This window comes from Thermobia domestica, chromosome 1 (assembly GCF_964235325.1).
Source record: "Thermobia domestica chromosome 1, izTheDome1.hap1.1, whole genome shotgun sequence".
In the NCBI taxonomy this organism is placed as follows: Eukaryota; Metazoa; Arthropoda; class Insecta; order Zygentoma; family Lepismatidae; genus Thermobia; species Thermobia domestica.
The window spans coordinates 8256800-8279042 of NC_137454.1; positions in this window are offsets into that span (position 1 = coordinate 8256800).

Sequence of the window (22243 nt, forward strand, 5' to 3'; positions counted from 1 at the left end):
GTGTCTCAGTGGTAGAGCGCTTCCTCTGGTGTGCTAATTAAGTTGATGGTTAACAAGATCCTACCCGTGGGGTTACTCAGGTTACGCACGTTTCTTTCCACTTCATTCCATCAATCTCTCTATTATCATTGGCTTGGTTTAATCATTGTGCACGGTGACTCAGTGGTAGAGCGCTTCCTCTGGTGCGGTAATTAAGTTTGTGGTTAACAAGATCCTACCCGTGGGGTTACTCAGGGTAAGCACGTTTCTTTCCACTTCATTCCATCAATCTCTCTATTATCATTGGCTTGGTTTAATCATTGTGCACTTCGACTCAGTGGTAGAGCGCTTCCTCTGGTGGGCCAAGTAAGTTTGTGGTTTACAAGATTGTATCCGTGGGTTCTCTCAGGGTACTCTCGGTTTCTGGAAACAAATAAAAGAAAAATCACCGTAGCATAACAACAAAAACATGTTTCTCTTATCTGTTAAAAATAAAAGCACAAAAAGTAAAGTAAGTCAATCTTGGTAAAGGTAAGCAAATCATGGTAAAATGAGTGTCGGGGGACGCCGAATTCTACTTCGCCCCAGGCAACGAAATTTCTAGCTACGGCTCTGAGCTCCAACACTTATCGGTCTTTCATCCCTTACCTACAACAACGTAGTTTAATTAACCTGTTATACAAAACGTTTCGAAAGAACCTGTGAGTGTGACTTATTGATAGCTATGCAATATATTGACAGAGTGCTTGTCTTCAGTTTAGCAACGACACTGTCCTTAGGCAAATTTCACGTTGCTCTCTACTTTTGTCTGTGCCTTGTAAATCGTAACATTGTGTTTACAGGCAAACAGAAACAAGGTCTGCTGTTTAGTTGTTTGTAGAACAACTTGGTAAGACGTTTGTGTCTTTTACAGAAATACTTTTTGCCAGATTGCTGTTTGAAGCCTTTTTGCATTATACACTATAAAAACACATATCCAGATTCAGAGAAGAGTACAGAAATTTAAAGAAGGGTGAAAAATATCTTTATTATTATGCTGCATTATGATATATTATTATTATTCTTATTATTATTATTATGTACCAGCTTCACTTTGTTGATAAAAGTCGTAATTTGACATTTATTAAGCGTAATATGACTCAGTCTCGAGGCAGAAGAGAGGGGATCTTATTGCAGATATAAAAATCAGAACTTTGTGCAACAGTGAGTACGTATTACATAAACAAACGTGTTGAATGCACCTTTTTTATAAGAAAAATTAGTATATTTAGTAAAAAATGCCTTCATTGAAAAACTCTGGGGCACCAAAGGGTCAAGTGCTAGCCACTAGACCAGCAGAGAGGACACCCACTCGCCACAAAGTTAGGTTAATGATTTCTTATATTACCACTGCCACTGAGTGAGGTAGTAATGCCAGAAATCAGGCCCAGTCCAGGAAGCTGAAGGAATGTGGTCCTGACGTTATGGGCTCGGGTCCCTTCTATTCACCTATTAAACATGAATTTGTTGGATGTTCTTTTGGCATCAGAAAGTTTTGATCCGTTGAGCACAATTATAATGTCAGAAAACGATCCATAGCCTTGAACCACAAAAACTGGGTCCCGAGGTTTTAGACGCGGGTCCTTTCTACTCCCCTTTTAAACATGGGGTTGTTGGACGCGCATGGTAACTGGTTGGAACCGAATCTAATTTCTAACATCACCGAAATGCTCAAGGGAACAAGACTATTCCAATGATTAAAGCAAGTCAATGATGATAGAATAATTGGTTCAATGAAATGTGGGAGGAAGCGAGAGTACCCTGAGAAAACCCACGGATACCATCTTGTCTACCACATTCTTATTTCGTCCACCATAGGATGCGCTCTACCACTGAACCATTGCGCCCAATGATTAAATTAAGTCAATTATAATAGAGGTATTGGTGGAATGAAGTGTGGGAGGAAGAGGGAATACCCTGACAAAACCCACAGATACGATATTGTCCATCACAAACATACTTTGCCCACCAAAGGCAGCTCTCTACCACCTAACCATTGCGCCCAATAATGAAAGTAAGTCAATTGTAATAGAGGTATTGGTACAATGAAATGTTGGAGATAGCGGTAGTACCCAGACAAATCCGACGAATACGATCTTGTCCACCAGAAACTTACTTGGAACACCAGAGGAAGCGCTCTACCACTGAACCACTGCGCCAAGTGATTGAATGAAGTCAATGATAAAAAAGGATTGCGGGAATGAAATGTGAGAGGAAGCGGGAATTTCCTGACAAAACCCACAGATACTATCTTGTCCACCCCAAACTTACTTCGCCCACGACAGGAAACGCTCTACCACTGAGCCACCTTGCCCGATAATTAAACCAGTTCAATGATAACGGAGGAATTGTTGGAATGAAAAGTGGGAAAAACGGGTGTACCCTGAGAAAACTCACGGATACGGTCTTGCCACCACAAATTTAGTTGGCCAATCAGCTGAAGCGCTCTACCACTGAGCCACCGCGCCCAATGATTAAGGTAGGTCACTTATAATAGATTAATTGGTGGAACGAAAAGTAGGAAGAATCAGAGTACCCTGACAAAAACCACGGATACGATCTTTTCCACTACAAACTTACTTGGCAAACAAGGCGAATCACTCTACCACTGAGCTACCGCGTCCAATAATTAAAGTAAGTCAATGATAATAGAAGAACTGGTGCAATGAAATGCGAGAGGAAGCGACAGTACACAGACAAAACCCACCGATACGACATTGTCAACCAAAATTTTAAATGGCCCACTAGATAAAGAGCTCTAATACTGAGCTACCGCGCCAATGATTAAACCAATTCAATGATAATAGAGGAGTTGATGGCATGAAAAGTGGGAAGAAGCAGGAGCACCCTGAAAATACCCACATATAGGATCTTATCCAGCACAAACTTTCTTAACCTACCATAGAAAGCGCTCTACCACTGAGCCACTGCGCCAATGATAAAACCAATTCAATAATAATAAAAGAATTGGTAGAATGAAAAGTGAAAAGATGCAGGAGTACCCTGAGAATACCCAGGGATACGATCTTGTCCACCACAAACTCACTTGGCCCACCAGAGGAAGCGCTCTACCACTAAGCCACTACGTCCAATGATTGAAGCAAGTCAATAATAATAAAAGTATTGGCGGTATGAAATGTGGCAGGATGCAGAAGTACGCTCACAAAACCCACGGATACAATCTTGTCCACCACAAACTTGCTAGCCCGGGGATCGAAACAGTAAAGATCCCACGCAACAAATGAAGCGTTCTAGCACTGAGCCAAAGTGCCCAATGATTAAGTAGGTCACTGATAATAGAGAAATTGGTAGAGAGAAAGTGGGAAGAATCGGGAGTAAACTCAGTAAACCCACGGATATGATCTTGTCCACCACAAACTTAATAAGATCACCAGATGAAGAGCTCTACCATTGAGCCACTGCGCCCAATGATTGAAGCAATTCAATGATAATTGAGGAATTGATGGAATGAAAGTCAATGATAATAGAGGAGTTGGTGGAATGATGAGTGCGAAAAAGCGGGAGTACTTTCATAAAACCCACGGATACGATCTTGTCCATCTGAAACTTACTCGGCCCACGAGAGGAGCGCTTTACCACTGATCCACTGCGCCCAATGACTGAAGCAAGTCAATGATAATAGAAGAATTGGTGGAATGGAATGTGGGAGGAAACGGAGTGACCGGACAAAATCCAAAAATACGATATTGTTCACCACAAATTTACTAGGCAGGGGATCGAGACTTCAAGGACTCCAAGCACCAGAGGAAGCGCTCTACCACCGAGCAACCGTGCCCGATGGAGTGATAGATCAGTGATAACAGAGGAATTGGTGGAGTGAAAAATGGGAAGAATCGGGAGTACCCTGACAAAACCCACGGATTCGATCTTGTCCAGTACAAACTTACTTGGCATACCTGAGGAAGCGCTCTACCAGTGAACCACCGCGCCCAATGATTATTGAAAGTCAATGATAATAGAGGAATTGGAGGAATGAAAAGTGGGAGGAAGCAGAAGTACCCGGACAAAACCCACGCATACGATATTATCCACTACAAATTTATCTGGCAAGGGATCGAAACAGTAAGGACAACACGCACCAGAAGAAGCGTTCTACCACTGAGCCAACGTGCCCAATGATCGAATCAAGTCAATGATAAGAAAGGAATTAGTGGAACGAAAATTGGGAAAAAGGGAGTACCCTGAGAGAACCCACGGATACAATCTTGTCCACTACAACATTACTTGGCCTAGTAGAGGGAGCTCTCTACCACCTAACCATTGCGCCCAACGATGAAAGTAAGTCAATGATAATAGAGAAATTGGAGGAATGAAGTGTCCGAGGAAGAGAGAGCAACCTGACAAAACCCACGGATACGATATTGTCCACCACATACTTTGCCCACGAAAGGCAGCTCTACCTCCTAACCATTGCGCCCAATGATGAAAATAAGTTAATTTTAATAGAGGTATTGGTACACATGAAATGTTGGAGGTAGCGGTAGTACCCTGATAAAACCAACGAATACGACCTTGTCCACCAGAAACTTACTTGGCGCACCAGAGGAAGCGCTCTACCACTGAGCCACTGAGCCAAATGATTGAATGAAGTTAATGATAAAAAGAATTGGTGTAATGAAATATGGGAGGAAGCGGGAGCAACCTGACAAAACCCAGGGATACGATCTTGTCCACCACAAACTTACTTCGCCCACCACAGCAAACGCTCTACCATTGAGCCACCGGGCCCGATAATTAAACCAATTCAATGATAACGGAGGAATTGTTGGAATGAAAATTGAAAAAAACGGGTGTACCCTGAGAAAACTCACGGATACGATCTTGTCCACCACAAATTTACTTGGCCCACCAGCTGAAGCGCTCTACCACTGAGCCACCGCGCCCAATAATTAAGGAATGTCACTTATAATAGATTAATTGGTGGAATAAAAATTAGGAAGAATCAGAGTACCCTGACAAAAACCACGGATACGATCTCTTCCATTACAAGCTTACTTGGCAAACTAGACGAATCACTCTACCACTGAGCCATCGCGTCCAATAAATAAAGTAAATCAATGATAATAGAAGAATTGGTGGAATGAAATGAGAGAGGAAGCGACAGTACCCAGACGACCTTGTCAACCAAAATTTTACCACTTATTATTTTCTCATGTGTTGTGACTGTTATTATTCAACTTAGTCGTGGAGTACGTTAAAAGTAAAATCAAAGCTAGCAACGTGGTGCTAGAGCTGAATGGTGTTCAGCAAGTTATAGCATATACTGATGATGTAAATTTAATACGAGATGATACCAGCATAACAAAGAAATACAGATGTGTTATTAAACGCTCGGGTTTAGAAGTAATTGGAAACAAAACTGAATACATACATGTTCGGCAGTATACTAATAGGGCGAATAGTGGATGAGTTAAATTATCAAATAATCCTTTTGGTAAAGTGGATACTTTCAAATATGTAGGATAAATACTGACTTACGGAAAATATATTCATGAAGTTAAATGTCGCCTAAAAGCAGGGAATTTATGTTATATTCAGTTTAAATCTCTTGTTGTCGCGAATTCCTTCGAGGAATGTCAAGCTTAAACTATATTAATCGTGCGTGTTCTTTTAATGGATGCAAAATTGTTCCCTTCCTTTGAGGGAAGAACGCAGACTCAAAGTATTTGAGAAAAAGATCCCTAGACCCAAGGATCTACATTGTGACTCCAGCGGAACTTTAATGGATAATTCGAACTTCATAGCGAGGAACTACATAATTTATACCATATACCAAACATTGATAGTGCCATTAAATCTAGAAAGTCTTCAGTACAAGTCCAATCAGAAAGCAACCATTAGACATATAAAAGTGCAGATTGGAAGACAATATTAATATGAACCTCGTAGAAACAGGAATACAAAGTAGAAACTGGATCAAGTTGGTTAAGGATGGAAGTCAGTGGAGAGCCTTTGTGAACGCGGCATTAAACGTCAGGGTTCCATAGACCATAGAGTTAGGTATATATTCTCAAGATATAAAATATTATTATATTAAATAGTTCTTAACAGAAAAATCCTTTAATCTGTTGGTGATCATGTTAGTGAAAGATAAAAATAGATTGAAACTGCTTCTTCTCTGTTTCCTACAACTTTTTCCCTTCCCGACAATAGACTCACAAAAAATGCTATCTCTCATCATTGTACAAACATAACAGCTGTTTGGTTTGAAGCATCGTAAGAATTGCATGAAAAGTAGAGAGTGTGTTAGAACCTACAAGTAACAGGATGCGGCAATCAACACAGTGAACCAAACCAAACAATTGAAGGAGGAAAATTGAAAGCTGCAAGAACCTAAAATACTTCTTAATTATTTGTAAAATATAAACATGATTGCAACTCTGTTTTGTTATTGACAGCGTTTTGTCTTTCCTACCGACGTTAACGAATCCTGATTGGCGCATCTTGTTAATTCAACAGTAGGAAATGGTATACGAAAATTTCAGGAGGTTCATTTTAACCATTACAGAATTGAGAAAATATTTTGGCAATATGTAATACGTATTTAACCTGTAAAAAGCATAATCACCCCTCCCGACTCCTCGGTATCTAGGAGCTTGCGGTTTTGTGTAGCAGTCAAATATTGTGTACATTTACCGCTGATAAAAATTACTTTTTTCTCGAGTATGTATAAAAAATGTTACTAGGTTTATGAAGTCTCAGTGCTAAACATGCCAATTTCATGTTAGGTAATAGCAAACAATTACCAGAAAGAACTTTCTACTGACCCAGATGCAAGAGAACTCTTCATTCACTGTGATTGACAAGGAAATATGCGAAGAAATGGCTGGACCAAACATCGCTTGGAAGAAAAAGCTAAGTGCCGAATTTAAAATAATTCGTTGAAAAATATTGTGCTCGGAAAGTTCCTTAACTGGTATCTTGTAGGAAACTGCGTTTAAGTAAATCCCAAAGTAAAATCCAAGTAGGACTTTTCTTTTCCACAAATTTCCTGTTGATATTCGAAAAAAAAACATGGAAGTGTGTTATCACCATTATAATTCAATATTGTTCTGGAGTACGTTATAAGGGTAGTAAACAGGGTTTAATGTTGAATGATATTCACCAGATTATGGCGTATGCTGATGGTGTAAACATAATACGGAATGATAGGAGAAAAACAGCAAATGTGCAGGGATGTTATTAAACACTTGCAGGAACATGGGTTAAGATATAAATGCAGAAAAAAACTTAATATATTGAAGTTCGTCGGGATCATAACTAACTCTATGGCCTATGGAACCCGAAGGTTCAATGCCGAGTTCACAATAGCTCCTCACAGACTTCTATCCTTAGCCAATTGAATCCAGTTTTACTTTGGATTCGTATCTATGCGAGATCCTTTTAATATCGGGTGATATGCATAAAGATGACTAAGTGCTAGTGAGTATAATCTCAACTGTTGAACGAGATTAATTACAAGTAAGTTCTTAATCATAATTCGTATGCATAAAAAGAACGATTAGGAATGAGATTGTTCTCACTGTGAACGGCAATTCCGTCTCATGTAAACTTGGGTTTTATGACGTTTCATTCAGAAACGACGTAATGAGATATTAATTTCCTTTCCTTTTCTAAATTAGGAATAAACAGGTGTGTAACAAGTGAAAGCATGTTATTAAAATTAATATCTGTAGTATCCAGCATTAAAACACGACTTTTTGTTCTGTTGGATTAGATCAGCAATGGTTCTCAAACTTTCTGGTAGCGCGGACCCCTGTCCTTTCAGAAAGTGATCTGCGGACTCCGTTGCAATGTTATCTGAAATTTCACATTGTATTAAAAATATATTAATCAGAATTACAACCGACAAAAAACGATCAAGAAATATAACGAAGTAAGTAATTTATTCGAAATATACATGATTGTTTCCTAGAGAATGAAATTCTTATTCAAAATACAGTAACATTCAAGACAAAACTTAGTTTTTTTAAAAAGAAATCAACTTAAGAAACCACGTTCTCAAATTAGGGGAACACTAATGTGAGGAATGAAATTATCTGTGTTTTTCCATAACTGCATTGAACTGCCAAAATGCATAATTATTGTCACCATTAATTTTAGGCCCGATTCCAAATTAAGACGATTTCGCTTTCATGTTTCAATACTGCAAAGAGCAGAAAAGTTTGCTCACATAAGTAAGTGGTAATGAAAGGCACCAAATGTTGCAATTACTTTTTACACCATTCTTTATACTCATAGCGCACATGCAAACCAATTTGATTCAAACGTTACTCGCAGTGACGGCTCTAGGAACATATTTTGGAAGGTTTTATCATCTGTTTGTCTTAGAAACCCCAGAATTGGTTAGAGGCTTGATGTTTATAAGCATAGGAATGACTAACATCTCCTTCTGTTTTTTTTTAAAGAAATCTGAAATTGGTGCTATGGTGGCCGGTTTCCACCTATTGAAGATAAAATTCATGAAATTCTGAGTCTCGTGCTGTTAATGTACAACTGCTTTTGAAAAGATACCCTAACAGAGAAGGAATTTCTCTCACTTGAAATAGTCCTGTATAAAGGTTGGCTACCTTCAGGGCAGAAATTTAGTAAAGTGGGAGAACATTTAAATCTACAAACCTAGGTAAAATTTCTAATTGTTTTTGTTAGTGACTGAAAAAATACTTCTTGCACAACAGCTGTGAGTTCTATTTAATTAAAGCACATTTCACTTTTTAGGCGTCGCGGCCTATTGGCTATGTCATACGAACCCCCTGGGTCCGCGGACCCCACTTTAAGAAGTACTGGATTTGATTGATTAAAGTAAGGCTACTTTCATTTGAATATTCCAGCATACACAACAGTGACTATCAAGTTATTTGCAATATACGGCAATAATTCTTGTTTCAATTTTGAGGAACCAATCTGGGAACACGCTTGTATTTCAGACTTGGAAACAAAACGGAAGTGCTAACTCATGCAACAGTAAAAGAATGAAATGTAATCTTACAATTTAACCGTCTCACTATTATACCATACCACTATTATACCTATTAGGTATATTATTATACCTAAAGGAGACGATGATTAAAGCAAATGAATTATTATGAAAGAATTAGTAGAATCAGAAAGTGGAAGGAAATGGGAATACTCTGAGAAAATCCACGCACAATATGTTGTTGATTATATAGACTTTTGTAGTCATGCACATCAGAGTCACCTCGGAATTTGCACACTTTTCTTCTTGGCTACACATCCATAAATTCAGCCATTTCGACACACTCTTACACACTGTGACATAAGTGAACTAGATGCGAATGTGATTCACAAAATTTGGAGATTAAAATCAGCTAGTTGAGATTATACTCAAGTTTATGCATACTGTAACGCCCCTTCCACCTACCATACACAGAAAGTTTCCAGTCCGACAACTACTATCATTCAAGTAATAATAATAATAATAATAATAATAATAATAATAATAATAATAATAATAATAATAATAATAATAATAACAATAATCGTCAGACCGAATGCAATCCGATTAACGCCTAGTCGATGGGACTTTGGACCGGAAGATTTAGTTCTCCATCGTACAACCCGTTAGTGTGAAAGTAAATTATCATTCCAATATTTCCACAGAAGAGTAAATTCAAAATAAATAGGAGACAAAATATTAAATAATAAATAAATGACGACAACCAAAAATTCAATTTTCAATAACAATTTTATTAACAATATTGGGTTGTACATTTGCACTATTGCGTTAGAATAGTGTAAATATACTATTGAAAAAAATACAACCAAAAATAATTATATTTAAAAAAAATATAATGTCAAAAAACCTAATTGAATCTATAAGCAAAAAGTTTTCTTGATATACTTGAATTCTAAATTTTAATAATATTCAAAATAATTCTTAATAGAATCTTCTATTATGCAAGAAAATACAAGTGCAAAACGTTAAGTTCCTCTAAATATCAATTTTTGAATAATTCTATAAACGTTACTTATTACCTGAATTCATAAAGTTAATCAAAACTAACAATTTACAAGCGCGCATCTAAATTTCTCTCACTTTACGAATTCTAATAAGGATTTTAATTACTGAAATAATTCATTTCAAGCAAACAAGTCTATACAATATGACTATATGATGTATTAAACAATGCATCTATTATATGAACTCTCAGTCTCAAAATATTATAAAAGTGGATTGAAAATGTTGAATCTCGATTCTTAATTTAAACATATATTATTCAACATTTCACACAATTCTTAATCAATACCCTTTTAATATCTTTAATTACTCTTTTCTATAAAGTGGAATGAGAATGTTAGAGGAAAAAATATTTGTATTCTAGTTTTCTAACGGCCAAATAATCGGAACTCCTCTTATAGAATGAAGATTAACCACGTACTGCAAAAGAATCCAAATTAAACTGGAAATATTGGAATTCTTAAGGTTTTTCAATAATTGGTCACTTTTGTCCCCCGTACTACTTAAATCCGAAAAAAATGGAAAAATTCCATAAAATTCTAGAAATTTTAGTAAGGGTAAAAAAATGATGGAATTGCCTTAGCAATACAACCTGAAGTGGATTTCAAAACGTACAACCTCACAAAACACAGAATAAGACAAGTCACAGTCACTACTTGTAATAAGTCAAAAATTACACTCACCTTATCTTGTTTTGAGTATGGATTACCTTCAATGTATAACGCTTGCTCTCTTCCGGTAGTCAGGCTTCCGTCTGAGCTTTCTGATATTCGATTGAAATCAGATTGGTGATAAAGACGTCTCTTTTCAAAAGTGAAGTAATTCCTTGCAATAATCCTTCTATGCCTTAATTTCCGAACGAAAAAGTAAAGCAAGAAAGAATTATATCTGGTATTTAAGCTAAATACACCAGCTAGTGCCCGATAGGAATTACTAATAATGTGATCTAAGCGGGCTTTCACTCGGCACAATAGGCCCCACAAGCACTGCCTTTAAAACTCACTATTCCTCTGCACAGAAGTAACAGAAAAAGAAAGAATAATCTTACAAAGCAAAGAACTCTCTGTGCTACTATTTCACAAGCAAATAAATCACTATGAAAGAAAACTTTCACACTCCTATTCACTTTCATTACTTAGCGGCCACAAAACGATGAAACAAAAAGAGCCCGTTTGACTTGCACTAAGTTTGCTTGCGAGAATAGAATAAACGAGAAAAAATAAAATTTCTTTTTCCACTGATCACTTCGTTATTTAACTGACTTAACACCAATATGATTTCATCGACGATCGACGATAATACTCTCATTACACAAACAGGAATAACAACGGTGAACAAATTCTCAAAAGAGAAACCCTGCTGAAACGAAACAAAACTCCATTGACTGCACAATCCTCTCGTTAAACCAGATACTCCGTTTTAACACTATTCCAGCTATACAAACGAACAGAGTAATCATCCGGCTATACCACTACGAAACAGAAGGGTAATCTTCCGGTTAAATAAATACGACAGAGTAACTAAATGCGAACACAAGTAAAGTAGGCACGGGACACACTTTAGCTTGTAGATTCGGTTTTTAAAGACTACGCCCACAATTTGCGACTGCAATCTTTCCTCTAACAGTCTTACCAACTCTCTTACTCTTTTGATATTTTTCTTCCTTCCTTCCAACATTTTTACTTTTTCTTTTTTTAAAAAGAAAACATAATATTACAATACCAATGGTTCTAAAACAACCCATAGTGACTCTTACAATGACTATTGATTAACTTAATCTATTTTACATTTTTTATCCTTCATTGGATAAAATTCTTCTTGTGTCGTGTCCATACTCGTCGGCCTCATTCCACAGTCGGCCTCATTCCGAAGGCTACACGGTACACTCACCAGGCCTTTACAAAAAAATTCTGCTCCAGAATTTTTGATAATAATGGTGTCCATAAATGTAGAAAGTTAACATTAATATACAAAATATAATTTCATGAATATTTCATAAATTTCACACAAATATAAGTAAACTACTACATTATATACTATACACAGGATAAAATTTAATTATTATATACAATACTCTATATACAAAAATTTCGATAATCACGGCCGTGATTAAAATATATAAATAATTATTTACAATTTAGTAGTAGCTTTTGACATTTTATTATATACACATTTTTACTATTCTCCAAATTTTCATTTCCAATTTTCGCTTCCAGCTTTTCATTTAACCTTTCAATTCCTCTGGACCCGATAAATTTTAATTTCGGAGACGTGACTCCGCTTATACGAATCAGGATTATCGTTCTCGTCCGAAATTAAAACAGTATTTGGTGTCAAGAATCTTCTGACTATAAATGATCTATTCCATTTATCACTGAGTGATTTAGCAACTTTATCTTTTAAGGAAGATTTAACATGCGCACGAGTTAGTACTTTGTCGCCTACCTGGAACGCTACTTCTCTTCTTCTTTGCAGCATCAGTCGTTTCCTTCTAATCCAGCTTTTTTCCATATTCTTTATGGCATCCATCCATAAAGCTTTAGCTGACTTTCCGGCTATATCTGCTTCTGAGATATCCCATCGATTTTCTAGTGGGGTGTAAGTAGGACGTCCTAAAAATATTTGGATAGGGCACATCTTAAGACCGGAATGCTCGCTAATATTTAGCGTATATTGTAAATCTGGTATTAGAGTCGACCAAAGATGTTGCTTATCTGCAAAATAAGCACGAATAGAAGACTTGAGCGTTTTTACAAAACGCTCCGCTGCGTTCGCTTCAGGGTGGTATGGACTTAATGTAATATGTTTAATCCCCAGTCCGAACAAGAATTTCTTAAAGAACTCAGAAATAAACACAGATGCGTTATCTGTGGAAATAGCTTCTGGATATCCTAAACGACTGAAGATATTAGACATTTTGTCCATTATTGAGGCTGACGATAATGATCTCAATTTCTCTAGCACTATAAATCGGCTAGCGTTATCAACCCCAATTAATATATACATATACCCTTTAGAGTTAGGCAATACACCAATAATGTCAAAGTACCAATGCGATCCAATCCTCTTAGTATATTCTGATATCAGTAACCCCTGAGATCTTTCTTTTATTCTCTTCCTTTGAAAGCTAACACCTATGACAACATCTAACATATTCAGCCACTTCCTCTTTCATATTTCCCCACGTAAATCTTTTCATTAGCTTTTTCAGAGTCCGTTAGGTACCAGAATGACCTCCTACAAGCTTGTCATCATGATAATACTCTATCAGAACACTACGAAGACACTTAGGAATAAATATCTTAAAAGGGTTGTGGACTGAATTGGTTTTCTTCATAAGTATCTTTTTGTTTAAAACAAAACTGGAATGATGTCGCCATTTTCTAATCTCTCAATTATCGCTTTCAATTCTGGGTCTTCTCTTTGAAGATCTTCTATTGGTTCCTGAATCAGAGGCAACTTCCATCTATGGGCTAAACTTAAGTTGCTATCAAAGGCCGCTAACCCCAAAGGTTCGTCTACTAAACTAAACTCAAATGGATCGTAAAATCTTGTGAGAGTGTCAGCTATCACGTTATCTGCAGACCTAACGTGTTTGATCTTAAATGAAAATTGACATAATGTCTCAACAAGAGGACCATACTTTAATAGACGCTTTGAGTTGCTTAATATCCAAGTCAAGGCCTTATTATCGGTCATCACATCAAATTCTTTAACCAAATAGTGTTTAAATCGGGACATAGCTTTTACTAGGCTTATAAACTCTATCTCGTATATGCTTCTATGTTTGTCTGCTTCTGATAATTTTTTGCTGAAGAAACAAACAGGTTGAAGTTCCCCGTTATTGTTCTCCTGAGACAAACAAGCAGCTATGCTCTTTCCTGATCCGTCTACATTTAATACAAATCTTTTATTTAGATCTGGGGTCTTTAGCACAATATTATCCACCATTATATCTTTAATTTGTCTAAAATCCTTTGGTGTTCAGGACTCCAGACAACTTTGTTCTTAGGAGATTTTAGTTCACTGAGAGGTCCCATCAGTTCCTGGAACTCAGGAGCGAATTACGCATAATAACTGAAAAGCCCCAAGATCTTCATAAGACCTCTCCTATTCCGTGGAGGTGGTATGTTTCTAATTGCTGAAACCCTTGCCGGGTCGATTTCCATCTGATCTCCGGTAATAATGTAACCTAGATAATTTATCGTAGTCTGAAAGAACAAACATTTATCCGGAGATATAGTAACGTTATATTCTCGAAATCTTTCTAATACCTTAATTATAGTGTTCTTATGTTGTTCAATCGTATCTGAAAATATGAGAACATCATCAAAATAAGAACGTACTAATTCCCCTTCCAAATCTCCAAGTATTTTATGCATCACTCTATTAAGAATGTTACTACCAGTTTTAATACCTACTGGGACTCTCGTAAATTGATAAAGACCCTTTGGCTTAACAATTGTAGTGATGTCACGTGAGCTAGGATCAAGTACCACTTGAAAATATGCTTTCTTAAGATCAATTTTTGAATGGAATTGCTTGCCTGATAGGCCAGCTAAACATTCTTCTATGTTCGGACACGGGAAAGGATAATTCACTATAAGCTCATTTGCTTTAACAAAGTTCTCTACAATACGATAACTGTTGTTTTTGTTCTTCACCAAGAAACAACCACTGGCGTAGTTCGAATGGTCTACTTCAATTAATATACCCTGCCTAACTAATTCTGAAAGTTGAGCATCAAATTCTTTTTCTTTATTTTTGGGCACAGGGAATGGATTTTGCTTAAAAGGTTTGTTTTCGGACAGATATAATTTGCCTATACAACCCTTAATACATCCGATTTTATTCGTAATAACGTCAGAGTACTCAGCTCTTATCGAACCCATGAAAGAATCTATATCAGGATTCCGAAAACTCCACGATTCTCGATTAGAGTTTTTCACCTGTATGTTTTGGGGGTTTTTCACCTGTCGGAATCGATCAGAACAATTAGCTGGATCACGATTAATTTCCTCCCCAATATATTTCATATTCTTCTTCAACAAGTCGTGGAATTTCTCTGATTGCTCGACGTTCACGTCAGAAGCTTCCGAAGAACTAGATGGTTCATTGTTTTTAACTTTCGAAGTCGCTGCAGGAACTAAAGCAACGTTCTTCTTTTGTTTTTCGCACACAACGCTACGATCGTGATTAATCTGTTGATCATTTGCACAATCTATAGTGTTTGTCTTCTTTTTCTTTGGTTTCTTCTTCTTCTTCGATGGTTTCTGTTTCCTAATCTTGGGATCCTTCTCTGAATGGATTAAATCCGGAACAGTCTGATAACCGGTGTCACAATTCATTTCTTCTTTCGAATTGTTCTTATCTTCAATGTCACCAACATTCGTCGAAATCATCGCTAAGTCCACTGAAGATCTACGATGTAAACCATCTTGATCACTATCCAATGACTTATGCGTGATAGAAGAGGTTTCTGGACATCCCTGATTAGTATCCAACCTCCAAATCTGCTGGTCCACACTAATGCTGTCTCTCGATAACTCTCCTTCAATTAAATTTCGTAGCCCAAGAAGCTGCGAAGCATCAGGAGCATTTATAGTTAATAAATGTTTTTCTAGATGTTGAAGATCGAGGTCGCACTGTACTCCCTTTTCGTTTGGACGGATTGAATACGAATCTGCCCTAATAAACATAGAAGATATTCCAGAAGATTTGTTAGATAAGTTCTTCTTTTGAAACTTTACACCAGTCCCTTCTCGTTGACTAGGCTGTTCTCCAGATCTAACTCCCTTTCGGAACGATTCCACAAAATCCCTGCGATAATTAAGTCGCACACGTTGCTTTCCATTACACAGAACCAACAAATGTTTCTCGTAATCCACTAACGCCGACGTTGAACGCAGATATGGAATTCCCAACAAACAGTCGCAAGGAAGATTATCAGTTATTCTGAATATCACAGATTGAAAAAATCCGGATAAGTTTATCACCAAAGTCACCTCTTCGTCCGTAGCAAAGTTAAGACCGGAAGGCGTATTGATAGTTCGTTCTTCCACCTTACGAACATGTTCTTCCAAATTGCATCTTTTCACTAGATCTCGATTCACTAAGTTAAAACTAGAGCCCCCATCAACACAAATATTAGTTAAAATATTATTAATTTTTCCAATGACGAACGTTGCCACCAATCCGTTCATCTCTGATGGGACACTATTCTTCTTATTAACTGGAGGAACAAATCGATTCCTATTAAGGTTCCCAGAAAATCTTGAAGAATCCGAAACCCTAAAACTATTCCTCATGAGGTTCGATTTTACATTAGGTAATGTAGAATTCGGATTATTATTACAATATTATTTCTTATTTATTGAAGAACCCAAATTCGAACAAGACATTTTTTCTTTGCCTTTGTTACTCCTCAATAATTTAACATACTCCATTTGTTCCCTATTTTGCGAAACATATTGTTCGGATATTTCTAACAATTCTTGTCTATTCGCTGGACAGTAATAATTCAACATCCGAAATCGTTGATTCGGATTCATTCCATTTAGGATGATACCTACTAGTTGACCTTCATTCAACCCGAGTTGTAAAATATCCATAGATATCATTACTGATTTGACATAATCGTTAATTAATTCTGTCAACCCCTGTTTTCTATAAACCTTTTCACCTACTAGTGAATGCAAAACTGTGGGTGTAATATATCTATGCAATATATTATCCCTAAAATAAACCCAATCAACGTTATTATTTAAAGCTGATGTTACTTCCTTCAATAAACTACCATCACATCTAGAGAGAAGTACTGAAAGAAAAATATTAAATGAATAACTAGTATCCATTAATATTTCTTGGATCTTAAATAACATCTCAAAAGTCTGAATGCTATTATTTCCACTAATGTTCTTTATTTCTGACAGTTTATTCTCTAAATATGTTAAAGATTTATGAAAGGTAAATTTAGTCATCAGCTTATTTTCTAGATTCTGATCTGAATATACATGATCTTGTCTAATCGTAGGAACGTTAATATCCCTATTACCTTTAGAACTATTCTGATTTTTATAATTCGGGTTATGACAATGCATTCTAAGATTAGGATTATTTAAACCCTCTTTAGGAGTCGAACTCAAAACATTAGAAACTCTCTTATAATAGTTTCCAAGATTTAGATATCTATTCTGCATTCCAACTCGTTCTCCTGAGTTACCACTATCAGAAATATTCGGAATATTTCTATTTAAAGGCGGTTCCGAAAAAGTTACTCTAAGATCATTTCTAACAATTTGACTATTAGATGGATTAGCCATACGACTGGCTCTATCTAGATCAACTGAGTTCATAATCGATTGATTATTATCAATAGGAACACTAAACGATCTTACATTAAAGCCATTAGCTAATGGAGGAGTAAGTTCCATGCTCAAATGACCAAAAGTTAAGTTTTGATCTAAACAAGGATAACCAGTAGCGTCTACTGTTAACAAATCTGCATTCGACATATCGATGCTAACATAGTCTTGTCGACACTCCATTATTTGATCAGTATTTGAATAAACAATGTTATTAAGAACAACAATACAATATAAAAATAGTATACTATAACTAAACATATACTATATACTATTATTTTCTACTCTACAATGACTAAGATGGAAATCTACACGACCAAAGCAACAACGCTGGAAGGAAAATCGAAAATATACAAAGATTCCAATAATATTTAATATATACAAAAAATTTTCTAAAGGCTGGCTGAAATATTTCTATGAAAATTCAAAATTCAATAAAAATATTATTCAATTAATTAAATTAAATTAATTGAGTCACTATTATTTCCAAAAATTAATTCTATATTTAATTCAGTATTCAGAATTCTAAAAAATTTTTTGTGGAATTATAATGTTGGAGGAGAAACATTTTTCACTCTCAATTTTAAAATAATTAAATTTTTGCAAAATTATTTTCAAAGTATAATTCAATATTCAATGAACTTATTAGAGACTGAGAATCTATTTTAAATATTAACAATAACAATAATATACTAAACTAAATATAACTACACTAAACAAAAACTACTTGACTTGTGTTCGTATCTTGTAACGCCCCTTCCACCTAGCATACACAGAAAGTTTCCAGTCCGACAACTATTATCATTCAAGTAATAATAATAATAATAATAATAATAATAATAATAATAATCGTCAGACCGAATGCAATCCGATTAACGCCTAGTCGATGGGACTTTGGACCGGAAGATTTAGTTCTCCATCGTACAACCCGTTAGTGTGAAAGTAAATTATCATTCCAATATTTCCACAGATGAGTAAATTCAAAATAAATAGGAGACAAAATATTAAATAATAAATAAATGACGACAACCAAAAATTAAATTTTCAATAACAATTTTATTAACAATATTGGGTTGTATATTTGCACTATTGCGTTAGAATAGTGTAAATATACTATTGAAAAAAATACAACCAAAAATAATTATATTTAAAAAAATATAATGTCAAAAAACCTAATTGAATCTATAAGCAAAAAGTTTTCTTGATATACTTGAATTCTAAATTTTAATAATATTCAAAATAATTCTTAATAGAATCTTCTATTATGCAAGAATAAGTGCAAAACGTTAAGTTCCTCTAAATATCAATTTTTCAATAATTCTATAAACGTTACTTATTACCTGAATTCATAAAGTTAATCAAAACTAACAATTTACGAGCGCGCATCTAAATTTCTCTCACTTTACTAATTCTAATAAGGATTTTAATTACTGAAATAATTAATTTTAAGCAAACAAGTCTATACAATATGACTATATGATGTATTAAACAATGCATCTATTATATGAACTCTCGGATCTCAAAATATTATAAAAGTGGAATGAAAATGTTGAATCTCAATTCTTAATTTAAACATATATTATTCAACATTTCACACAATTCATAATCAATACCCTTTTAATATCTTTCATTACTCTTTTCTATAAAGTGGAATGAGAATGTTAGAGGAAAAATATTTGTATTCTAGTTTTCTAACGGCAAAATACTCGGAACTCTTCTTATAAAATGGAGATTAACCATGTACTGCAAAAGAATCCAAATTAAACTGGAAATATTGGAATTCTTAAGGTTTTTCAATAATTGGTCACTTTTGTCCCCTGTACTACTTAAATCCGAAAAAAATGGAAAAATTCCATAAAATTCTAGAAATTTTCGTAAGGGTAAAAAATGATGGAATTGCCTTAGCAATACAACCTGAAGTAGATTTCAAAACGTACAACCTCACAACACACAGAATAAGACAAGTCACAGTCACTACTTGTAATAAGTCAAAAATTACACTCACCTTATCTTGTTTTGAGTATGGATTACCTTCAATGTATAACGCTTGCTCTCTTTCGGTAGTCAGGCTTCCGTCTGAGCTTTCTGATATTCGATTGAAATTAGATTGGTGATAAAGACGTCTCTTTTCAAAAGTGAAGTAATTCCTTGCAATAATCCTTCTGATCACTTCGTTATTTAACTGACTTAACACCAATATGATTTCATCGACGATCGACGATAATACTCTCATCACACAAACAGGAATAACAACGGTGAACAAATTCTCAAAAGAGAAACCCTGCCGAAACGAAACAAAACTCCATTGACTGCACAATCCTCTCGTTAAATCAGATACTCCGTTTCAACACTATTCCAGCTATACAAACGAACAGAGTAATCATCCGGCTATACCACTACGAAACAGAAGGGTAACCTTCCGGTTAAATAAATACGACAGAGTATCCTTCCGGCTAACTAAATGCGAACACAAGTAAAGTAGGCACGGGACCCACTTTAGCTTGTAGATTCGGTTTTTAAAGACCACGCCCACAATTTGCGACTGCAATCTTTCCTCTAACTGTCTTACCAACTCTCTTACTCTTTTAATATTTTTTCTTCCTTCCTTCCAACATTTTTACTTTTTCTTTTTTTAAAAAGAAAACATAATATTACAATACCAATGGTTCTAAAACAACCCATAGTGACTCTTACAATGACTATTAATTAACTTAATCTATTTTACATTGTTTTATCCTTCATTGGATAAAATTCTTCTTGTGTCGTGTCCATACTCGTCGGCCTCATTCCACAGTCGGCCTCATTCCGAAGGCGACACGGCACAATACCAAAAGTGAGAAATCGCAATTTGATTCATCAGTTCCGAGCACCTGAGATTAAACTCAAACGACGTCTCATTGTCACGCTTGTTATGCATACAACGTTGTGATTAATTTCAAAATCTTGAGCAAAGAATACGATCTCGCTTTAATGCATATCACCCATTGTCCTTCCATCTGCGCCTAGGTCTTCCTAAAGGTCGTCTTCCGATCAAGACTTTGAAAGCATTTCTACTTCTTTCCATCTTAGCTACATGGCCTGCCACCCTAAGCCTCCTAGATTTGATACCCCTAACAATGTTGGGTAAACTCTATAAATTATGTATTTCCTCATTATGAAGTTTCCGCCATTCCCCATTCCCGTTCCTCTTGGATCCGAATATTCATAAGATAATCTTGTTCTGAAATACTTTCACTCTATGTTCTTCCCTCAGAGTAAGCGACCACGTTTCGCAACCATACACAACAACAGTCATGATTATCGTTTTGTATACTTAAACTTGAAATTCCTTGACATAATACGCGACGCAAGAGATTTTGAACCGAATAGTAACACGAATTCCCTGCTTTTAGTCGAAATTTAATTTCTTCGTGAATATTTCTTTCATCTATTAATACTGATCCTAGACGTTTGAAAGTATCCACTTTATCAAAAGTATTATTTAATATTTTAATGTATCCATCATTTGCTGTATAACGCTCCTGACGTACTTCGATGTTTCTAGTATTCTCTGCATTCAGTTCTAAACCCATGTCTCTGCATGCTTCCAATAATATTTTTGCATTCATTTCTATTGTTCTCCTATCATCCCTTATAAAGTTTACATCATCAGAATATGCCATAACCTGGTGAGTACCTTTCAACTCTATTCACTGGTTGCTGTCTTTGGTTTTCATTATAGCGTATTCCAGAACGAAGTTGAATAGCAATGGCGACAACGCATCTCCTTGCTTCAGGACATTTTCGACGTGAAAGCTCGTGGACAAAAATTTCCTTACCCGGACATTATTTTAGAATTCATCTAAACATATCCTAATTAAAGTAATTAGCTTTCTCGGTATTCCAAGTTTCGTAATAACGTTGTTTAATGTTTCATTCCTAACCGAGCCGCATGCCTTTCTAAAATCAATAAATAGTTGATATACCGGGGTATTGTATTCCCACTTTTTTCGAGTATTTTTCGAATGGAAAATATATGGTCTACATATGATCGATTTCGTTTAAAACCGCACTGATAAACTCCAATAATTTAATCTGAGTATGGGTTCAATCTTTCTCATAGAATATTTCATAGGATTTTATAAGATGATGACAGAAGAGAGATGCCTCGATAATTATTACAGTCGGTTTTGTCGTCTTTCTTGTGAATTGGAAGAATGATTGATTCTTTCGTCTCTTCTGGCATTTTTTCCATGTTCCAGATAAGGAGAATGGGTTGTATGATTTGTATCACAATGTTTCGCCTCTAACTAAAAGATAACTCAGCCGAAATTTCGTGTACACCCGGAGATTTGTGTTTCTTTCATATCTTTATAGCTGTCGGATCCTCGGATACGAGGGTCACTACGAAAGTTTTGAGATACCCATTGTTGTAGCACAGTATTTTAATTCCAACAATTGCGTTCGGTAGTCGTATCCAGAGCAAAGAAGCGAAGCAAGTTTCAACTCGCCTCGCTTATCGGCGTGGCCGTATCGCCTTTACTTGTTTCTTGGTGTGAGAAGTATTCGGATGTCTAGAATGGAGCTCGAAAGGAAACATTTTCGGGCAATGATCCTTTACGATTTCAAAAGTTTTTGAACGAGACACAAAGCCTTGACCGTTTGCAGGGGGCATTTGGGGACCTTGTTCCTTACCTGCTTCAATTTTTCGGTGGTTTGGTGAATTCAGAAGAGGACGGACATTGTTTAAAGATGAAGAGAGAGCTGGACGTCCGACAACAGCGGTGTCAGATGAAAACATTGCCGTTGTGTAACAAATGATTTGAGAAAATCCTCGAACAGCTTTCAGGGATATTGAATCTACAGTGTACATTGGATCGCC